The sequence below is a fragment of the Equus asinus genome, chromosome 7, assembly GCF_041296235.1.
Source record: "Equus asinus isolate D_3611 breed Donkey chromosome 7, EquAss-T2T_v2, whole genome shotgun sequence".
NCBI classification, from domain to species: Eukaryota; Metazoa; Chordata; class Mammalia; order Perissodactyla; family Equidae; genus Equus; species Equus asinus.
In genome coordinates, this window is record NC_091796.1 from 24,275,228 (window position 1) to 24,299,664 (window position 24,437).

The 24,437-nt window shown below is 39.2% G+C and overlaps 1 long non-coding RNA gene across 2 annotated transcripts in view; it reads right to left on the reverse strand.

Moving 5' to 3' along the window:
- Positions 1–1,142: 1,142 nt before the first annotated feature.
- LOC123287355 (uncharacterized) overlaps positions 1,143–24,437 on the reverse strand; it is a 139,136-nt gene continuing 115,841 nt past the window's right edge. The window contains exon 5 of one of the 2 annotated variants that reach the window (XR_011504396.1): positions 1,143–1,383. This is a non-coding gene — a long non-coding RNA (uncharacterized lncRNA). The remainder of the gene's footprint in view (positions 1,384–24,437) is intronic. The other variant, XR_011504397.1, reaches the window with a different exon arrangement.

Consider the following 24,437-nt stretch of genomic DNA (forward strand, 5'->3'; position numbering starts at 1 on the left):
CTGTAGGAACGTGTTACAAAGCACAACGATATACAACATACTGAACATGTACAGACTTTTTTTCTTGTCATTATTCCCTAAAAAGCACAGTGTAACGATTTACATAGCATTTACGCTGTATTAGGCATTATAAGCATTCTAGAGCTGATTTAAAGTATATGGGAGGATGTGCCTAGGTTACGTGTATGCAAATATTATGCCATTTTATATAAAGGACTTGAGCATCCACTGATTTGGGCATCCCCGCGGGTCCTAGACCAAATCCCCTGGAGATATTTTCCTGAATTGTATGTCTAAGATGGCATTGAAACCGATACCCTATTGTCTATTTGAACAAATTATAGACATTGAATACAATGTATGCTGTGCTTACATAGGTGGTAGCTGCAAAGTAGTGTATTTATGGGCACACATTTTAAAAGCTGTATATAAGTTCTTGATCAAGAATGAAGATCTTCCAAGTATGACTTTTATTCCATGAGGAAATCTGTTTTCAGCTTCATTGCTTCTTCCAGGAATGGAATCTGCTGCCAGTATCAGAACACTGACGTGGCTTCTATAATAAGAGAGCAAAATTCCTACACAAATACACACAAGTCTCCTGACTGTGGTAACGAGGGGCCGCTGCTGCCCACTGTGAAGAAGCTGGACATGCCCACTCCCAGGGAGGAACAACTAAGCACTGATTTTATGCTGTAAATGTCCACTAAGCACTAAGGTGTTAAATCATCCATTCTTCCTTGCTTTTTAACAGCAAAGCCTCATTGGTTCAAGGCAAAATAACTGAGTCATAATTACGGAAATGCAGGCCTCAATGATCCCATGGGATCATATGTTAAGGGACAGATAGACTTTCCCAACACCCTGAAATGATGTCCTCGTTGACAGTTACTTATTTTGACCCCACATAAAGTCAAACTGTGTCTATGCATTCTGACAAAATGGAAAAATAAAATTCTAGAATGAACCTCTGCCCATTTATGACTCATTCGGTTGGCATTGTTCTTTAGACGTTATAACACATACCCTGAAGGGAAAAGTCAAAACCCACGCCTAACTTATCTTGAAAGACTACTGGGCCCCCATCAACTTATAGGCAGGGAAATTTTGTTTATCTATTGCTGTAAAATAAATCATCCCAAAACAGTTTAAAACAACAATTTATTTAGTCTGGTTTTGTAATTTGGGCAGGGCTTAGCAGAAATGGCTCATCTCTGCTCCATGTTGTGTAGACTGAGGCAGCTCCATGTCCAGAAAGGCTCACTCACATGGCTGGCAAGTGGTGCTCATTGTTGCCTGGGAACTCAGCCAAGGCTGTTGGCCGGTGGCCTCGACTCTTATTCACGTGGAGATCTCTGCTTGGGCTAACCCACAGCATGACAGCTGGGCTCAAGAGGGAGAAGTAGAAGCTGTTAGTCACGTGAAAGCATCACTTGCTCTGCATTCTATTTATTAAACAGTCACAGAACTAGTCCAGATTAAAGGGAAAGAGAATTAACCCACCTCTCAATGTGGACAGTGACAAAGCATGTGTGGCCGTCTTTAACCTGTTACTGCAGATTTTACCTAAGACCAGACATTACTTTAGGGCAGAGGAAACCAAAGTCTTCCTTTAATCTTAAAACAAGACAATGCTTGATATCAGTGCTTCTCAGGGTGTGGTCCCCAGACCATTAGCATCACCCAAGACCACGTTAGAAATGCAAATTCTCAGGTGCCACCCCAGACTTACTGAATGAGAAAGTCTGCTTTACATTAAGGTTCAGGATATTTTTCCCTGACTGTGAATTTTGCCAAACCAATTGTCTAAGAAGAAAATGAAGTTCGTTGTAGTAAACAGCTACGTTTACTTAGAAGAGAGAATAACCAATGAGGCTGAAGATCTGGATTTACTTGAAGCAACACACAATGTTTACACATGATTTAACATTCTAAAAATATTTATTGGGGTTTCTACATAATAGATTTGTATCTCCATGGTGGTTAATCTTCAGTAAATATGTTTTTAGTATCACATGGTTTTTACTTATGCAGTGTCTTATTAAATTCCAATTAAATCCATATGTGTGAACATTAATTTAAAGTGCTACCAGAAGGACTGATTGCAAAATCAAACACTGGCACGAAGCCCTGGGATTATTCAAAGAGAAATGGCGGTTGGTACCACTTGTTGGCACTAAAAGAAAAAAAGTTGCACAGTCACCAAGCAGTCTGTAAACAATCTTTCAGAGCGTATCCATGATTGCATCTGTATAAAAAAAGTACGTAAAGGGAGCCATGAAGTTCATGCACATTTTTGAGACAAACAATATTTAACATAACAATAATTTGCCATTAAAATTCACAGCAACAGGCACTATATAGATTTCTCTATCTATGCACACACGCATATTTATACATTACACAGAGCATGACCATGGGGAGGAGGTGGAAAAACTACAAAAAGCTGACACAGAGCCAGATAATACTGCATAGCCCTGAGCCATACACGGAAGACTCAGCAGGCCTGAAACCTTAGTACCTCCGATATCCTCCCAGCATCACAGCCCAGCGGGATTTTAATGGATATAAGGAGAATCTTGGTCCATAAATGGACCAAGAAAATGTTCCTTTATGTTTACTCTGCTCCTTTCAAGAGAAAGCATTTAGAAATATTTTATCCAAACAGGTGAATTTTTTTAAAGTTGGTTCTTAAGAAACCCATATGGACACCCTGTCTCTCCTCCTGGTAGTGTGACGCATATTTGTTGCAGTTTAGAGTGATCTTTTTATATAAAACTTCTCTAAATCTCTTTATAGATTCTCTTAGGGAAGCTGACTGGCCTCCTCCCCTCGGAGAGTGGACTATTTAGTTCACTAAATATCAGAACTCAGAATTCCCAGCCAGGGCCTCCTTGCCATGTAGTGTGGCAAGGAGCCCTCCAAAGCCTGTCCTGTTCAAAACACCGGCCCATGCTAAAGACATCTATTCAAGTGAAATGAGGGCTTCAAGGAGATACGACATGACATGGTGCCTCTAATTACCCAAAGAAAATAGAAGCCATGAGACATTGAATTCTCTAGCTTCTTTCTTCGCATTTCCCAACAACTTTTTCTGTATTTGTTCTAACTTTTTCTCCTCCCTTCTTTCCCAGGGAAGGACAAGATTCATGGCCCAAGCTGATTCTGTGCTCTGCATTCTTGCCCCTCACAACCCATCTAAGACCTTATTTCACAGGTCATTTTTTATGCTACTACTTGCCACCAGTAACGAGACACCCCTATGGAGCAGGCACAAGCACCCTAAACTTCTGGTTCATAAGGAGAGGCCCAAGAGAGGAAGAGGAGGCAGTGGGCAGGAAAGTGGAGTTTGAGGAATTCTGGGAAAGACGAAGACAGCCTTAAGGAACTTGGAGGCAACTGGGAAGATGCAAACACACTATGGGACCTGCAAACACCCTAAAGGCAACTTAGCACAGGGACAGCCACAGATGGCCTGAAGACTAGAGGACCTCAGGTCCAGGTTCTGCAGCTCACTAGCTGTGACCTTGAATAGGTTACCCAACATCTTTAAACTTCTGCTTCTTCTGCTGGAAAATGGAGCTAATAATACTTTCCTCACTGATACTGTAAAGATTGAGTGGGGTATGTGTGCGCAGTGCCTCACAGAGTGCCTGCGGAATCGTTAGGGCCTTTATATGTATTATTTTATGTCCCTGTATGCTTGAAGGACCAAGAATACTGACGGAAGCAAACACCTGCTCCTCCACGCGCAGCACTTGAACAGTCGCAATGTGGCTGCAAATATGTAAAGCAGCCTGGCACCACCCACCTCCTTCCCTCTCCATCATCTTGAAGACTTGGACCCTGGTACAAGTCATCTCTTCCACACTGAGAAAGGCAAAGGAGACCCTCTTCAGTTGTTTATTTCTGTGTTTTAATTTCAGGTTGTCTGCTTTAAACTGCATCTGAAAGGCAGAGCATCTTGAATGATAAACTACAAATTAGGAATTCTATGATGAGTAAGGGTGCAGATTTTCCACTCTGCCTCCCCCACTTGAGGCTATTCCCTTCAGGCCTCCTGCCTGCTCTCAAAGCCCACTGACATATGTTTTTTGTGTATAATACAGTGTGGGGAACAATAATGGAACATGATTCTCGACTAGCAGCTGCCTAAGTGGGCGTCATTATGGCTCCTTGGCGCATAAAACCCAGCACGTGTCTTTTCCAGGTGGGGAGACTGAGGTAAGAAGGCAGGCAGAGAACAGCACAGAACAAATGAAGCCCGGACATTGACTTTATATTTGTAAACCAGGGTCACTATTTCGGTCTCATTTACATACTTGCCTGGGGGAACTCTGAGATGCTCCAGGCAGGCCTTGGGGCCTCATTTGCATGATCCCTCTGAACTTGAAGGGGCTGGCCTGTGGAAGGGACTGGGGTTTAGTCACAGTCCCCAAGTTCAGGCTAAAATTCCCTGTGGAAAGGATGCTGATTCCTGAACTGCAACTCTCCCAACCCAGTGACAGCCGCCAGTCCAGGGGCTGTCAGAGGGAAGAGGTCCCTTTGAGGCACAGTCCTGTAGACAGGCTTCCTCCTGTACCTCTTAGGGAATGGAAAGATTTCCGGTGAAAGAAAGGAGGCATTTTTACCAGCAAGACTCCTAAAGCACAGGGTGACTTGGAGACCCGGGAGGTTAGAGGATTGGAGTAACCAGCAGGAGGCCTGGCTGGCGGCAGACAGAGAGAGAAAGAGAGAGACTTCTTCCAGGCAAGGTCAGAAGAGGCACAGCAGCAGGAATGGACTGGAGAGGCTTCTTCCAAAGTCCATCCCAAATGGCAGACCCTCCTCTCACCCCAGTCCGCAGGGATATCTCCAACTCGATGGTTCTCTTACCAACATGGGCATCGCCTGGGAGCTTGTTGGAAATGCAAAACCTCTGGCCCTCTCCAGACCTACTGAATCAGAAACTTGGCATGGGATGTAGTGATCTGTGGCGTCACAAGCCCTCCAGGTGATTTGACACTCTAGATATCTCTCTGGGTGGAAGGGAGTTGGGGGGTTGATTTTACTGCTTCTCTGATGGGTAGTTGTCTGCAGGGAGCTCCTCCTCACAGTCCCATACTTGGTCCTTCGAAGTCACCGTTAGACTGTGGAATCTGCTTATGCCCTCACTGTTCTAGATTCCATTTCACCTGCCTCTGCCCCCAGGCGGAGTTGAACCCTTCACTGCGGAAAGGCTCTGCCAAGCTGTTCTGCCATCCGCCCGCGTGGCATGCAAGTCTTCCCCTTCCCCTCCTCCTCCTGAAGTCCTCTCTGTCTTAGCCCTTACTGATCAGATGTGCTGCCCAATCCTCTACTGCTGTTCTCAAATTACTCAAGTCCTCCCACAACGCCTGATTCCCGGTATCTTACAAATACTTCAGCTCCAGGCATCTGCTGAATGCGGGGGCCTTTGCTCTTCTGCCCAGTTTTCTGCTGATTCCCCAGGAGAAGAAGGCTAAGCTCTGGTCTCTGTGTTTGCTGGCTTCATGGGGCAAGAAGGACAGAGACTGAGCTCTGTCTAGTTCATGGAGATGAAGACAAGTGTTTGGGTGGGGCATATGTTGGCGCTCCCCATCTGAACTGCAACTGATGTTAAAGTTTCTGTGACCAGTCTTACCTCATTACCCAGAGGATCTTGGATGAAAGTATAGCATTGGTTACGGATTTGGGAGCGAGACCACCCCAATTCAAATCTCAGCTTTCTCACTTATTAGGTGGGTGGGTTCTTCATAAAATAGCTTAACCCCAACCCTGTGCTTTAGTTTTTTCAACTGTAAAATGGTGATTAAAAATGCCTACGTTTACTCCATAAGGTTGTGGAGAGGATTAAATGTGGTAATATATATAAAGTGGTTGGAACGTGTGCTTTTGTGCCATATAAGCTTCTACAACGAATAGTTTGCTTCAGTAGACATTTCCACTTTTTCCAGCAGTCAACGTGAAAATTTTATATTCTTATTTCTTGTGAAATATTAAACCTGGCCTTATTATGTGAAGGGCTAACTGACCTGACCTCCAGCAGGATACGGCAAGGAATGTCATTGCCGAAGTGATTTCCTCTAACCCAGCGGGTCTCAGGCTTGGCCTTACTTTGGAACCACTTGGGTGGGGATCTTTACAAAGCATTGATGCCCGGGATCCACCCCCAGAGATGTGGATTTAATTAGTTTGGGGGCAACCTGGGTATCAGGAGTTTTAAAAGCTTCCCAGGTGGTTCTAATGCATAGCCAAGGTTGAGAAGTCTCCTCAGACCTCTACATATGGGGGAGAAGTGGGGACAGGGTTTGAAGATTAGAACATCCACCACAAGAAACCAGGATGTTGGTGGATGTCCCTCAAAAAGAAGTGTTTCAATGCTAAATACACTTGGAATCCTGGGTTCCGTAACAGTAAATAGTAAACAACCTACATTTGCTATGGGACTTATAAGGACTTTGGCATGTTAATGGGCATTGTCACTCTCCAGGAGGGGGATTGCACATCAGTGTTTCCCAGACTAATTTAAACACGGACTCTTTTTAAGAGTGGACTATCTTGGGAAACTGACAATCTGTGGAACACACTTTAGAAAACGCTAAATTGGTGGCAATGCCAAAAGCACGTGGGGAGCTGGGAGCTTGTGGCTGTCCTACTGCTGACTTCTCCTTAGCAGCATTCCAGCCGAATCACCCCCACCCACATCACAGGGAAGGAGGAGAGCAGCAAAAAGGACACTGCATGTCACTGTCCAAAGAATAAAGATTACACAGCTCAGTGGAACTGTAGTAGACTCAGTTTCCAGAAATAGATATGACTCTGGAACCATTTACATGATGATGTGTTAAAAGAGCCCTGACTGGGGACCCAGAACCTTCATGTGACATTGAGAAAACTGCCTCGACTCTCTGATTTGGTTTTCTTATCAGTGAAGCTAAAATTGGAGCTAGAAATACAATACATTGCCTAATTTCCATGATTCAATAGTATATGCTTTCTACTTCAAGCTTATCTTACTTTATGATGATAACAATAGTGCCTTATAATTTTCAAAACTTTTTCATACATGTTAACTCATTAGGTTCACAGAACAATCCTATCTGGTAGGTAGTGCAGATATTGCTATTCACATTTTTCAGAGGGGAAACTGAGGCCTCAGAGGTGAATTGACCTATCTGGAATTACGGAAGTCAGTGATGGATCCAGGTTGAAAGCACAGGTCTCACCATGTGTTCTTTCCACTCTGGTCTGTACCTGCTTTAGAATCACAGACTCATAGAATTCTCTTGGGGAGAATCTCCTTTCCCAGGGATGCATGTTCCCATGCAAAGAGACCCAGGCCCCAAAGTAGCACCCCTGCCTCTGAGGTCTATACTAACTCACTAACCCCAACAGAGGGCAGGAAGGATGACAACTGATGGGAAAATTTGGGAGCAGAAGATAACCCCCCTGGGCTTAGTCCCTTCTATGATCTGTCACGGGCATCTGCCAAGTCTACAGGCAGCACACATTCCCCCCTGCTCTGGCCGTGTTGCACGAGTAAGCCCACAGTCTGAGGAGGGCAGTTGAATTCACAGGAAGGTTAGCAGGTGCTTTAGCTGCATGCTGAATCCTGTCCTCCAGCAGAGATTTTATCACAATAGAATCTATTTTGATCTCCATTGTCTATAATTCCAGAACGTGACCCTATTACGACAGGTTCCAAACATGGATAGAGAAATGAGGCACCATTTATTGGTCCCCTCAAACCTTATACATTTTATAGCTGAATCAAATCTTGGGTTGTTTGGGCTCAGCTACTTCTTTTAAAGATGAAGCATCTGAGCAACAGGTTCTATTACTCGTCAAAAATCACACAGAGCTGATTAATACATGAGCCACTGTGTATCCTGACTTCCTGGAAAGGGTTCCTTTTGTCCACTTAAACATGATTTCTTCAAGATAACCCAAGAGGGAGACTGAGCTCATGCTTAGAGTGAGTGAGGATTATAACAAAACAAGGAAACAAATTGATATTAGACGATTCTCAATAAGACATCAAAGTAATCATTGTGGAGGAGGGAAATCACAATTTGTTGGCCCTCACTAACCTTTAGTCTAGTTCTTATTTCAAGTTATACAGGGGACTATCAGTTCAGTTTTACTGCAATAAGAACCCTAAACTTCCCGTGGCTTACAATAGCAAGCATTTATTTCTTTCTCATACTAATTGTTGGGAACTGTGGGTCACTTGCTATTGTTCTACCCAGCCCTGCTCCCCATGTCTTCTCTTTCTGGGACCCAGGCTGAAGATGCAGCGAATTTTGGGGACATGTCATACTTATGGAAGAGGGAAAAGATCAAGAGAACTGATGGAATCTACAGTGCCTCTTAGAATGTCTGCTCACACAGGCATATTGCACTCTGCACACATTCTATTTGCCAAAGGAAGTCACATGGCCAAGCAGGGGAAGGGAGCAAACTGCTCCCACAGGAAAACTACAAGTCATGCACCACGGGCACATGTATATCCTTTCATAGGGAAGGAGGGAGTAAATACTTGGGAACAATGATACAATCAACCATGGAGTATATTTTAATGTACATGGTCTATAAAATTTTTAATCTGGCCCTGTAGCTTGTTCAAAGGAGAATATATCACCTTTGCCACACTCTGAAGAATCCTCCCTGGAGCTGGAAGGGAGTGGAGAAGTACAAATGGAGGAGAGACTAGAGTCAGATGGAGGAGGGCAGCCTTATAAAATGTGCTTTGTACTAGAGCCCACTGAAGTGGACCCCTCTGCACAGTGCTTTAGATATATTGCAGGTTATTCATGCAGGGGAAGGGAATTAGGGTATGCAATGGCAGATAGTCCAAAACAGGATAATCCAAAATTCATTTATATTTGGCTACTTATTGCTGTGTAAGTTTTGCAGCAAGCAAAGTTTCTTCCTGATTGCACTTCACTGAGATCAATAAGATGATTGGTTAGTATTCCCTAGGAACACAGCAGCTGATGGGAAGAAGGCAGTGCAAAAGACCACTAGGTAGAAGCCAGCTAAATAAGGTAAGGTTGGTCCACAAAAGTGAATCATTCATATATGGACAATTGAGCAACCTCTTACTCCCAGCTGACTTCTAAGCCTTGCATAGGTGCTGAAGGACAGCAAATCTTACGAGACTATTCACTTCCTTCTCCATTTATTGATTCTGCAGTAGCCTCATCTATATCTCCCAGGAAGTTAACTCAAGATTGGCCAGGAGAGGCCTCAGGAGAATTACAGCCTGCAGCATGCTGCAGCCCCAGTTCATGAATCCCTTTTTTTGAATTTACTCGTATATTAAAGAGGGATTGAGGACTTACCGGTTACATACTACAGGGAAAGCCAAAAGTAGTAAGGAGACACATCTCTGCTGCCCCAAATTATTGCTAGTGATGGTAACATTTTACAACTTTAAAGCACTTTGAATGTTTTAAAGTGCTTCATAGTAGGTGGCCAGAACTATAGAGGCAGAGGCCACTGTGGCCAAGAAGGTGCAAGCGGCCCACTCCATGATCTCTGTCTGTCCACAGGTCATGCTCTCAAGCTTAGAAAGTATAGTTCCTAGACCTGGGGTGGTGCTGATTCTAGGAGGTGGTGTCTGTGGGCTTACAAGTTTGGGAGACAGGACTTACTTGAAGCAGCTAAGCTACCAGGAAGAAACCTAACAGAAAACACACCAATTCTCCTCTCCAGACATTATTTTGCATTACTTTACTATCTAGAAAAAAATAGTTATAGAGAGGCAGGATTGCTGAGTGATTAAGAGCTCAAATTCTTACAACAGACTGTGTGAGTTGAAAACCTGGCTTCTCCATTCAGTAGTTGTGTAACCTTGGAAAAGTTATCTTACCTCTGTGTGCCTTGGTTTTCTCATTTAGAACTAGGGTTGTTAGGAGAACTAAAAACATTCTGTTTTTAAAAACACAGTACCATTTACATTAGCACCCCCTCAGAGGATATATTTAAATATAAACCTAACAAAATATCTACAAGATCAATATGAGGAAAATTACAAAACTCTGGTGAAAAAAATCAAAGAAGAACTAAATAAATGGAGAGATATTCCATGTTCATGGATAGGAAGACTTAATGTTGTCAAGATGTCAATTCTTCCCAAATTGATATATAGATTCAATGCAATCTCAATAAAAATCTCAGCAAGTTATTTTGTGGATATTGACAAACTAATTCTAAAGTTTATATGGAGATGCAAAAGACCCAGAATAACCAACACAATAATGAAGGAGAAGAACAAAGTTGGAGGACTAACACTATCTGGCTTCAAGATTTATTATAAAGCTAATCAAGACAGTGTGGTATTGGTGAAAGAATGAACAAATAGAGCAATGGAACAGAACAGAGATCCTGGAAATAGACCCACATGTATACAGTCAACAGATTTTTCACAAAGGAACAAAGACAATACAATGGAGCAAAGATAGTCTTTTTGACATATGACACTTGAGAAACTTGACATTCTCATGCCAAAAAATGAATCTAGACATAGACCTTACACTCTTCACAACAGTTGACTCAAAATGGATCATAGATCTGAATGTAAAATGTAAAACTATAAAACTCCTAGAAGACAACATAGGATAAAATCTAGAAGGCCTTGGGTATGGTGATGCCTTTTTTAGACACAACACCAAAAGCATAATCCATGAAAGAAACAATTGACAAGCTGGACTTCATTAAAATTACAATTTTTTCTTTATGAAAGACAATTTCAAGAGAATGAGAAGACAAGCCACAGACTGGGAGAAAAGATTTGCAAAAGACACAGCTGACAAAGGACTGTTATCCAAAATATGCAAAGAACTCTGAAAACTCAATAATAAGAAAACAAAGAATTCCATTCAAAAATGGGCCAAAGACCTTAACAGATATTTCACCAAAGAAGACATACAGATGACAAATAAACAGATGAAAAGATGTTCCACATCATATGTCATCAGGGAAATGCAAATTAAAACAGCAATGAGATATCACCACATACCTATTAGAAGGGCCGAAACCCAGAACACTGGCAACCCTGAAAGCTGACAAGGATGTAGAATAATAGGAACTCTTGTAAGTTGTTTGTGGGAATGCAAAACGGTACAGCCACTCTGGAATACAATTTGGTGGTTTCTTACAAAACTAAATTTACTTTAACATATAACCCAGCAATCATGCTCCTTCATATTTACCCAAAGGAGCAGAAAACTTATGTGCACACAGAAACATATACACAGATATTTATAGCAGCTTTATTCATAATTGCCAAAACTTGGAAGCAACCAAGATGTCCTTCAGCAGCTGAATGGATAAATAAACTGTAGTATATCCAGACCATGGAATATTATTCAACACTAAAAATAAATGAGCTCTCAACCATGAAAAGGCATGGAGGAAACTTAAATGCATATTGCTAAGTGAAAGAAACCAACCTGAAAAGGCTACATACTGTATAATTACATCTATATGACATTCTAGAAAAGGCAAAACTATGGAGACAATAAAAAAAAATCAGTAGTTGCCAGTGGTGGGGTGGGAGAGGGATAGCAAAGTGGAGCACAAATGATTTTTATGGCAGTGAAAATACAGTATATGATACCATAATGATAGATACATGTCATTAAACATTTGTCCAAACCCCATAGAATGTACACCAAGAGTTAACTATAATGTAAACTATGGACTCTGGGTGATTATGATGTGTCAATGTAGGTTCATCAATTGCAAAAAATGTACGACTCTCATGGGGGATGTTGATAATGGGGGAGGTTATGCACGTATGGGGCAAGGGATTTATGGGAAATCTCTATACTTTTCCCTCAATTTTGCTGTGAACCTTAAATCACTCTAAAAGAATAAGTCTTACACACACATTATGTTTTATTATGTTCTTGATGCTTGGCTAATTGCAAAGATAATTACCCCTTTTGACCAGCACTAAGATTATAATGTCCCTAATATAATAAACATAAGTCTCGGCCTTTTGGTGTACTAAGGCTCAGATGTGTGATTCAAGTTCCTGCAATCAGACCCACTTACAAGGGCCTTTGATTTGCAAGTGATGAAATGGGCAGGTATGGGACTTCTATGTTGCAGTCTAGGGTGGTGGCAGAAGCCACGTGTTTCTATGATTGGAAGTGGGGGCCACTTTCTGATCATGGCTGGGGCAGTGTGGTCCTGGATCAGCAGAAACAGCAGCCCCTTCACCAGGCCAGTTCTGCAGGGTATTGCCAAGAATTGATCTGGAAATCAGCCTAGAGTTGTCCCTTTGACCCTTCCAATGACTCTAGGAGTTAGAGAAAGCAGCCTGGGCTCCAATCTCAGCTCTACCACTTGCTAATTGTGTGATCTCAGGCAAGTTACGTAGCTGCTTTATGCATCAGTTTCCTAATCTGGAAAATGGAGCAGATAGGTAGCTATCTCACAGGGCTGTTGTGAGGTGTAAAGGAATTAATATATGTGAAGCATTTAGAATTCAGTCTGACACAGAGTCAACACATTAATGTTAGTCATTACTATACATTATATTATTGTTGCTGCTGCTGTCATTATCACTACTGTTACTGTTATCTCTCTAACTAGCCAGAGTGGATTCTCTTGTCTACAACTAAGAGCACTGATTATTAGACAGTATATGCTTTAAGTTTGATTTTTCAGGTAAAGGAATGTTAACATGTATATGGATTTGTGCCAGAAAAGGCCAACAAACTCAGTATACAAGTATACATAAGATTAGCAGTATTTTGATAGGTTGTACAGTATTTAAAATAAAATTGAACGAAGACAAATTTTTAAAAATCATGAAGGGAGCCAGGGGATCACAGGATGAAATGCAGAATGAGGAAAAACAATCTAACTATATCACAAGTATATGAAATGACCTCGCTGAAGGTGGGGGCAGGGGCATGTTGACTTAAGCAACTTTGGGAACAAGCAGAGACTGTAAGACTAAGGCAAAAGAAATTATACACTTATATATGCAGTGCTTGCATACTAAGTACTGCATTCTAGTTGATAAAGTTTTCCCCACGGGAATATGAGTAAACGATTCTGATACAGCTGGGCATGCGTACTAGCACTGAACTAAGCAGATGAATGGCAGACGGTGAGAGCCACGTTTCTTACTGTTGGAATGGGAGATCACGCATAAGAAAGGGAGAAGTCTAGAATGATCCACGTGGTAATGGATTAGAGTTGGAGACAGCAGTATGAACACATGTTCAGCTGAATATAGATACAGGTGGTTAGATATAGAAATATTTATAAATAGATATATATGTGGGTTATTATATATAAATATTCTTTTTGCTCTATCACCTGAGATGGCCTATTAGAAACAACAACCTACCAGTACACCTAGTCCTCAGATACTGATTTCTAAAACCATTCTGCAATAAAACAAACCAGGGTTCTTTGGAAAAATGGCTGATTCTAGGACTGGTGAAGGAAATATAGAAGATAAGTCAGGTGCATCTCATAGTGCCAGAAAGTAAGGAAGTGCTAAAAAAAAAACCCCACAAAGATGGGTATGTCAATAGGACGCAAGAGCCAACTGCGAGAACTCCCAATGGCCAAAGTTGGAATAATTTGAGCACCAAAATAAATAAAGTGGCATTGGATTATAGCCCAAAGTATAAAATAAATATCCATGAGTCCATACTGATATAAATAAATGATTGAATAAATACATAATTAAGGGAGAAGGGACAGATCTGCTGTGTTGAAGGATTCCAAAAAATGTGTGTACACACTCCACCTCAAAGAGATGAAGCGCAACTCTCTATTCCTTAAGTGTGGGCTGTGCAGGTGACTTCCTTCCAAAGAGTACAATATGGGAAGAAGGGAGGGGAAGACTAACTTCGTAGTGGAAAAACCTGACAAACACTACCTCAGCCAGGTGATCAAGGTCAACATCAACAATGATAAGGCAAATCGATGTACCCTAATACGATGTGATGAGAATGTCTGTTGCTCTGTGGCCTTCCTCCCAAAAACCCATACTCCACTCTAATCATGAGAAAACTATGAGACAAATCCAAATTGGAGGATATTCTATAAAATACTTGTAGAATTTTGTAGAATTCTACTACTACTCCTCAAAATTGTCAAGGTCGTCAAAAACAAGGAAAGTCTAAGAAGCTGTCATAGTCTTTAAGAGTCTAAAGAGACACGACGATGAAATATAATGTGGTATCCTGAATGGGATCCTGGATCAGAAAAAGAACATTAGCAAAAGAACTAAGCAAATTTGAATAAAATATGGACTTTGGTTAATGAAAAAAAAAGTGGATGAAGAAATTTCAGAAGAGGAAATAGACAATGACAAAAACCTTATTAATGTCAACATTTTAAAGACACAGACCCAGCAGCTGGAATGAACAGTCCTGCCAGACAAGTGTTTTGGATTCTACAACAGATGCACAGAATTCTCTCGGGTGGTGGTCCCTGTTCTACCTCAGCTGAAGTGACTCATCATTGTTGACGTTGACCTTGATCGCCTGGCTGACGTACTGTTTGTGATTCAGCCTGGCAGTAAGACCTGGAAAAGCTATGTTGACCAAATTCTCCAACATCAAAAAAAAAAAAAAAAAAAAAAAAAAAAAGGAGCTAAATCTGCTTTAAAGGGGCCCAGGAATTTTTTTAGATATATTTCATAATGAAATAAGTAGGACCCTGAAAAAGATTAGCAGCTGAGAAAATGCATCAAAATCAACTTGAACACTTGGTTCGAGACTATTGCATTATCCAATCCGTGCTGAGTTAGAAAAGAGATGATGCCAGCTGAGAAATGAGGAGCAACTGAAAGAACCAGAATTCTTTCTAAAATCACAGAAGGGTAAATCAGAAATGGAATAAAAAGTTAGCAGGATTTCTGGTGGTACCATTTTGGTAAATATTAAACAGAGCTCAACTGAAACAACAATTTAGAAAGACATTAGAATTTGTGAGGTGGCTCCAGTCAAAATTTAAGGCAAAGTATAATATGACTAGGGGCATGCATATAACAGTTATTCCAGAATATGCAATAGATGCTTCTTAAAATGTTTTTACTCTTGCTTCCAAACAGTTGCTTTCTCACATCAAATTATGCTTCATTTTGCTTAGTCTTAAAAATGGTTTATACCTCTTCAAAGAGCATAGGAATATATATTTATCCAAATATACATTTAAATATATATACATATATTTTATTATGATTAATATGATTTAAAGCTTTTGGGAATTAATATAATGTTTAATCAGGTAATTTTAAGTGATATTTAAAAAACATAATAATCATTATCTCATTTGATCTTCTAAGGAATTTTGTGAGGTATTTAGGATTCTTATTTTATGGAACAGGAAATAGACCCAGAAAGGTTAAGTGACTCGCTCAAGGTCACAGAATTAGTTAGAAGAGCTTGCAATATAGTTAGGCTAATAAAATACATCCAGGCACATAAAACATCCTAAGAAGAATTCAAAGCTTATGATTCTCAGAATCAAATTCCCAAGCTCTAAACATGTCCTCCTAACTGAAAAGAGGTCCATGCAAACAAATCATCCTTGTCTGCCTAAGAAATACAGTTGGTTCTTTTCGAGGGTGAAAAACAAACTTGCCTTCTTCAAGCTTGCAGATGAAGTAGAAATATTGGTGCAAGACTTTTACAGTTCATTAACTGTCATCCAGAGCAAGGAAGATTTGTGGCTTGCTTAAGGGACCGTTAGGCAGGGGTATGACAAACATGCCAATAGGTTTAACTCCTTAGCAGCAGGCCACATCAACAGTCCAGGCCACCAGCACCCAAACGAAGGCAATGAGGATGTCAGTCACCTTCAGAGCAGGTATCTTTGAGTCTTCAAATTAAAAAAAAAAAAATTCCAGAAGATTCTTTGTTTAGAAGATTTTTATACTCTTTCTGGCAGTTTCCATTTTAAAATCAATATTTATAAGCCACTTCTAGAAGACCTATGTTGTTAGTATTAGATACTATAAATTGAGTATTACAGCCACCAGCTCCACATTCCTAGTTCTTTAGATTTATAATCAGCCTTTCACATGTGCCAGGGTGAAGGACAGATGCTGAACTAAAATCTATGGCAGAAAAGAACAATTAACACATTTATTCAATGACCAAGCAAACTGCTCTTTTAGTTTCAACAGAATTGCTTGGTATTCTGCCCATGGCAGGTTGCTTGCTCCAAAGTAAATTTCAAAACAATTGACTCATTTGGACCAAATTTGTAACCCTGAAGGGCATTAAAATAAAACCAAACAAACAAACAACTCAGGAATTTGATTTAGGGGTCAATCAGTCATCTTAAAAAGAAATGATGACTCTAACTTTTCAAACAGGTTTATCTTTTGTAATTGTATTGGATGAAGTTCTAAGTGACAGAACCAGTGATATGGGCCACCTGTTACTTCTGTTGACAAGGTTGGCTGTTTACGTGGGAGACATAAAGTTTTCTGTGTCCATTTAAATTGTCAGTGCTTATGTAATCAGTAATAAGTGATACTGTGTTAGATTTATTCAGAAGCAAGTCAGGAGAGCTTGCATTTTACAGAAGGGATATAGACAGTTAATATTTCTCCATGCTGCAAACTTCAACCAAGGCATATGCTGTTATTTATGGTAACAAACAATTATCCTTCACAATAGAACTAAAAACAGAAATCTGGTTCATGAATATGCTCTTACTTATTCCTCCCTGCTGTGGACATTATTACACCTTTTCATGCCTAGGACATGTTGAAAACGCGTTGTCATCTACATGCACATGAGTGGGTGAGTGTAGTCAATAAAAGGTCACTCCACTCACTCTTTTTTACTAAACACCACATGATAGCATCTAGTGTTTAGCAAATGAGTGTGACAAATGTTCTGAAAATTTTAATCTAGAGCTAAGATTATTACTGATATACTCTTCTTAGATAAAATTACTAATATAATTAAACTTTCAATGAGTGATATACAAATTAGTATGGCAATCTTTTGAGATCATAAGTATGTTATCAATAATCAATAATTAGATAGTTATTCATCTTGGATTCAAACTGGTATATAGGATGCTCGTGTTACTTTCAGTAATACAAGTATATATATTATATCATATGTCATTGTTGTTGACCCTGGTATCTCAAAAATGTTTTACATCTCTGACTTTACAATCAATGGGAGAACTCTCAAGCAGGTGGCAGTTGTAATGTAGCTGCCACTGCTAACTCATTCATGAACTTGGTCATAAATGTTCTGTTATTATTACTTCAATTAAATTCAATAATTTGTTTAGGTCTGAAATGAAAGGCAATGTAGTAAAAGACCAAAAATGCTATGCAGAACTTTTTTCTTTAATTTTTATGGGGCCTAATTAGCCAAATTTTTTATAGTACTTCGCAAGTATTGAATTACAATTAGAAAAATCTTCCACAAGCTACAATTCAAAATGTTCCTACATTTTATTTTTTATTTGTATGGTTTTATTTCTTATCCTTAAATCTTTGATCTGCTTGGCGTTTATCATGGTATTCTATCATTTTCCTCACTTGTATTCTAAATTTGTTCATATTCACTTTAAGCTATTTCTGGGTTTTCAATCATTTTCCTTTGGTCCATTCATCAATGCATGCGCTGGTATCCCACTATTTTAATCATTGGGACGTAATAATAATATTTTAATACATGGTAAACTATTTACATCTTGTTTATCTTCTGTTTTCAGAGTTTTCCCAGCTGTACTTATTTTTCAGTTTCCCATATGAGCTTTAAAACATCTTGTCTGTTTCAAAAAACCATTTGCAATGTTGATTACATTAAGTTTAAAAATTAACATGAGGGAAATGATATTTTTATAATGTTGAGTCTGCATATACAAGGATATGAGTGTGTCAAAGATGGTTAGCTGTTCACCAAAATAATTCCAAAATTCTGCTCGAAAGTGGCTGCCTAGCTAGGGACTACATTTTCCACCCATCCTTATATTTAGGTGGTCATGTGAAGGTGAGCAGACAGAAGCCAGTAGAAGGTGAGAAGACTTGTATTACTTCCAGGCCAAAGCATTTAGGAAGAGTGTGTCTTTGCCATGCTCTCTTTCCCCTACTGCAAGCTGGAGTCAGAAGACCGGGCAGTTCCATCAGACAGGAAATCAACAAGATGGAAACAGCCTGGGTCCCTCAATCGCTTGTGGATGGCCACCCTCCAACGACTGATACCTTCCTCAGACTGAGCAAGAAGTCAGTGTTAATGTTCTTAACTTATCATACATTCTAGGCTCAATTTTTTATGCCAGGTAGCACAATATAATTAACAAACTATCACATCTCTTTCCATTTGGTCATTTATTCTTTTGCGTCTCCTAGGACTGTTTTAAGATTTTCTTCCTACAGGTCAGCACATTTCTTATTAGTTTTATTCATAGACATTTTACCTTTTTAGTTGCTCTTGTCAATGGGGTATTTCTTCCATTATATTTCCTAACTGGCAGTTGTTTGTATATACGAAAGCTATGGATTTCTGTACGTTATTTTTTTACTCCACTACCTTAGTGAATTTTCTTATTGTTAGTTGCAGATTTCTATTAATTATCTTAGATTATTCATCACATCAAATCCAAATTTTTATAGGTTTACTTCCCCTCACTTTTAGTTTCTAATTCTCTATCTTATCTAATTGCATTGGCCAACACCTGCAATATAATGTCACATAATAGTCATAGTTAGTAGACATCCATTTCTACTTTCTGACTTCAGTTGGAAATACCTCTTGTGTTTCCCTCACTAAAGATGATGTCGGCTTTGGGCTAAGATACATATATTTTATCATGTTGAAGATATAGGCATTGATAATATTTTTCAGTGTCTATTTTTCTTCTTGGGTCAATTATTATGATAAATTAATACATGTTATAACATGAAGGACATTGCACTACTAAAATAAAATCCATTTGCTCTTATATTTGAGTACTTTAATGTGGTGTTGAATCCATACTAATAATTTATTTAGGATATTTACATTAATCTTCATATGTGGAATTTATATAGAAAGTTATATATAACCTTCTTTACTGTACAATCTTTATCAGGCTTTGATATCAATAATTTAGTCACTTCATAAAAATATGCAGATTTATTCCTTCTTATTCTTTATTCTTAAAAAGTGGAAATATTGTTTGTTAATGGTTTCATAGAATTCCTCCATGTAAACAAAAATAATCTAGTGAGTTTATCTACTTCTGTTCAAATTAGCATAATGACATGTTCTATCTCTTCTGGGGTCGGTTTTGATAAATTTAAATCATATTTTCCTAAAAAATGATTGAAGTAAACCAAATTTTCAGAATTATTTACATAAAGTTGAGCAAATAGTCAGATCTGAAATTTTACTATCATCCTGCAGTTAATTTCCTCTATCATATTCTATTATTATATATTTGGGTTATCTGTCTGTCCTCCTAAAGCACATATTGCTCCATTTGGATTACCTACTATCTTATTTATTCTATTTTTTGTGTGTAATTTTATTCTATATTTTTAGATACAGTTCTAGTCTCCTGATTTTCAGTTTTCCAATGCATTAATTTCTGATTTTATTTATAATAATTTATTCATATTGCTTTTATTCAGTTTATTGCTGTTTTACTAACTTTTTGAATTCAATATCTAATTTTTTTCATTGTTTTTTATTGATATAAATATTTAAAACTATGAGTTCTCCTTTGGTCACTCCTTTGGTTATACTTTATATATCAAACAGTCTGATTCAGTGTGCTTTATTTATTAAGAAATTATGCAATTTTGATTGTACATCATCAGTGACTCACACATTGTATGAGAGCTTTTTGTTAATTTCCCAGTTGGAAGACACTTTTATTTTCTGATTTTTGTCTTAAATTTTATTCTTATTGCATTGTGAAAAATGAATGTGTCTGTAAATTAAGGAAAAAAACCCAGTTTTTCTCTCCTGTGTGTCTCCTTTACTACTGAGACTACTACCACACTCACAACATTTCTAACACTTCTGGTCACCAAATGTGTGTGGGTTGTTTTTCTACCACCAAGCAATTCTCTGACACCAGCAAGATGTCCTACAAATTAACTCAATTCTGACATTATCTACCTGGAGACAGCGTCAGATCCCACAGGTTAAGGGTTCAGTCCCACAAAACTGCCCCTTTCCTTCAGATGCCAATCAAATGACCAGGTTGTCACCTGTGCTTCTAACCAATCGGCTGTAAATCAGAGGTTCCCACAATCCCCTCCTTGGGTTCCATTAATTTGCTAGAGTGGTTCACAGAACTCAGGGAAACACTTCTTTATATTTATCAGTTTGTTAAAGGATGTGATAAAGGATGCAGATAAACAGCAAGATGAAGAGATACACAGGGCAAAGACTGGGAAGGTCTCAAGTGCAGGATCTTCTGTCCCTGTGGAGTTGAGGGGTGTCACCCTCCTGGTATATGGATGTGTTCACCAACCTGGAAGCTCTCTGAACCCTGTACTATTACAATTTTTATGAAAGCTTCATCACATAGGCATGATCAATTATTAACTCCATTTCCAACCTTTCTCCCTTCTCAAGAAAACGGATGGTTGGGCTGAAAATTCCAAGCTTCTCATCAAGACATGGTCTTTCTGGTGACTAGTTCCCAATCAAAAGCCCTTAACAGTCACCCCATTGGAACAAAAGACACTCCTATCACCCAGGAAATTACGAGGGCTTCAGGAGCCCTGTTTCAGGAACCAGATCAAAGACCAAACAAAAGATGCCTCAGTGCTCTTATCATTTAGGAAATTTGAAGGGTTTTAGAAGCTCTGGGCCAGGAACTGGGGGCAGAGACCAAATATGTACTTTCTATTATCTCACAGCCTATATTACTTAGACTTCCTGGAAATGTATCGAGATTTTTCTCTAGGACTTAGAATATGGTCAAATTTTGTGATTATTTCCTAGGCACATAAAAAAACGTGTATTCTCTATTTTCAGAAAATAGAGTTTGAGATATATCCATCTCATCTACCTGTGAATTATATTATTTTTCTCAATGTTTTTGATCACTCGTTCTATCAAAGACCAAAAGAGTTGAACTAAAATTCCTTACTACTTTTCTTTTTAGCCTTTGTAATTTTTGCTTTATGAACTTGGATGCCATGTTATTTGATGTGTAGGTAAGAATAATTGTTGAAGATTTGTGAATTGCACATTATAGGATGAAACTACCCTTATCTTATTTAATCCTTTATTTTTGCCTGAATTCTACCATTTCTAATATTAAGATCATGACTCTTGCTTGTTTACTTCCTTTTTACATTTGCCTGGTTTTCTGAGTTTGTTTTTGTTTTATGGGGGTTTAGGGGGATTTTTTTGGCTGTTTGCTTTCTGTCTGTTTTTTGTGGTTCTTTAGTACACCTTTACACATTTCTTATTTTCAACTGTACTGAATTACTTTGTTTTTGTATGTTTCCTATACAGCGTACAGTTTGGTTTGTTTTTCTGATCCACTCTGAAATTCTTCCAATGAGTGAGTTAAGCCCATTTACATTAATATGAGAAGTATGTTTATCTTAGATCTGCCATTTTATGTTTTCTCTCTCTCTCTTTTTAACTATGTGGTATAATTTCTTTGCTTGGATTTGTGGGTATGTTTATTCTGGTATATGAAAATTGTATTCATAATTGTATATAACCTCCTTAGTTCTTTCTTTCTTTAGACCACATATATTAATTCCTTATTCTGAGAAACGATAAAATTAGCACAATTCCTCTTTCCTGATCAGCTGTTTTTAGGTAATATCTTTCTTAATGTTACTTTGTACACTTTATGCCAATTTTCTAAAAGGTTTAAATAATAGCTATTGACTATTATTTAGTGAGACAGTGAGCAAGACTATTCTACTGCCCACCCTCTTTCAACCTCTCCCTGATTTTGTTGGTTGTATCACTTCTACACTGTTGGAATACATGAGATTTATATGATGATTCATTGCTCTGATCTCCAAGTGTGCACTACTGCTAACTCTTGAGTGAAATATATTCCATATTCTCTGCCTTTTGTTGTATTTTTCCTAGACATTTCTTGGCTAAAAAAGTTTACACTCTTGACGTTTCCTCAAAACAGGCTCATAATAACATTTCCTTGGTTTTCGCATATTCCTAACTTTTATACACAGCCTCTATACTTAAAGCTGGGATCCAGAGAAAATTCTTGACTTATACTTTCTTCCTTTGAGGTTTTTTTCAAGCATTGCACCATGATACACTGACATGGAATTTTGCTGTAGTGGAATTTGAGACCTGCCTAATTTTTATTTCTTTATATGTGCTTTGATCTTCTTGCCTGGATGCCCAGAGAACGTTTTAAAATCTTTACAACTCTGTCTCTCTATTGCTCATTCTAGGTCAATGTATATTATCACATGGTGTGAACTTCTGACATAGATGTTTAAGTCTTCTTTTATTTAAATAAAATTTCATTAAATTACATGTTTTAAATATTTTTTACTTTCTATTTTACTTTCCTCTTCAGAGACTCCGATTACACAAATATTGAATCTCTTTTGCCATTCCTGTCTAATTATAATATTCTGTCTAAACCTGCATCTAATTTTTAGAGATGCATTCATTTTTGTGACTTTTCCCATTTCTTCTTCAGTGCCCATTATTGTGTTTTCCACGTGGTATGCTCTCCGCTGTGCTTCTTACAATTTTGGCTTCATTTCTTTGATGGCTATTTGAGTATTTTCTATTTACTTCCTGAGATCTGATCCTTCATGTTTTGTTTTCTCTTATTATCTGCCCATCTCTTTCCTGAGTTCTTATATTTTTCGTTGAATGTTTTATTTGTAGAAGTGATTGCTATATGTGAGTTTCTTTTTTCTTTTTCAATTTGCAGTGAAATATTTGGTCACAATTTTCTTCTACTTTTTGGAAACATTTTTCTGGTAAATGTTCTTCATTTGTTAGTAAGTTCTGACGCTCTTTTGCTTCTTTTATTCTTAAAGTAACTTTGTATTGATTTAGCATTTGCTCATCTTTTTTTTTTAGTCATCATAGGATCTCTGGGCGAGCTATTTGCAGGGAGTCCCTTTAGTGGAGGGAAGAGTGTCCTTCATGGGACAGGAACAGGCTAGAGAGCATTTACAACACAATCTATGATGCCACAGAGAAGATACATTCTGCAAATGTGGCACGTTGGTACAACTTTTTGTGAAGTCCTCAGCCTCTGATTCTCTCTACCAAACCCATTATGTAACAGCTTCTGCTAACAGCTCTGATTAACCCAGTTCCCACATCCATTATTGTTAACAAAGCATATAGTTTCTGCACTTCAGGATGTATCCCTCCCCTTCAGGAACTGCTGGTACTTTTTGAAATAGCTGCCATCTCACCCTTATCTGTGCTTCTTCGCTTCACTTTTTCTTGTACAATTTCCCTCTGTTTTCAGCTACCTTTGGGGACCCTTAACACATATTTTTGGATCTGTGAACTACACATGTCTCCTAATTTCACTGAAAATAATTTCGAGGACTTAGTTTCTTTAATTTTGCTTTCGGAATGTTGATAATTTCCATAATGATAAGAATAATTGCCAACTGCTTTGCTGGCTATGAACAGCAATGGGGAATACCCCCAGAAAAGCTATCAGACATAAGGGAAAAGAAGCCTGCTCTTAATGGACCCACGTGCAAATTCACCCATTGCAGAAAGCAACCTAAAATCACCAGAAAGAAAGGTGCATAGTTCCTTGGGGCAAAAAGACTCACCTGATAGGCTCTGAGTGCATCTCAGTGAGAGGTTGTCAATGGCTGAGACACTGGCAGCAGCCATTATTGCGACCTAGTACAGCTAAGCTGACACAGATGCGGGCAGATGCCATTGGAGTTCTTCCCCTGGCCTGTTAGCCCAGGGTCTGTCCCACCCACTAGAGCACTGATTTAATCCAGCTCAGCCAGGGCAGGCAGCCCACCCTAGGGACTGGCCCCACCCAACAGCAATCCCTCAGGCAACTTGTCAGCCTGCATAGGCTCGATGCCTGGATCCTCTGCAACAGGGTGAGTGGGTCTGCCTCTGTGGGGAAGGGCATTCATGAGGAGAGGGTGGAGTGTGTGGGGCATTAGGGAGTGTGTGGGGCATCTGCAGTGGGGTGACTGGGTCCACTTCAGGGGGTCAGGGCATGTGCACAGGGCAGGACTGTGTTGACTGTGTGTGTGGACCTGCGGGTGGTGGGGCTTTTCAGCTGCAGAAGACTTGTGCTTCTCAAATAGCCACATAGGAGATTAGCCCCATCTTTCCAAGCCTGAAACAATTGGGTGCTCCCTTGCCTGGGGGCAGCCCCACTCAGCTGCAATCCTGAGAGGGCTGACAAGAGCCTTGTATGCCAGAGGCCTAGAGAAATTGTAAGCTCATGAGCCTAGCAACCAGTCATGCTGGGGACCT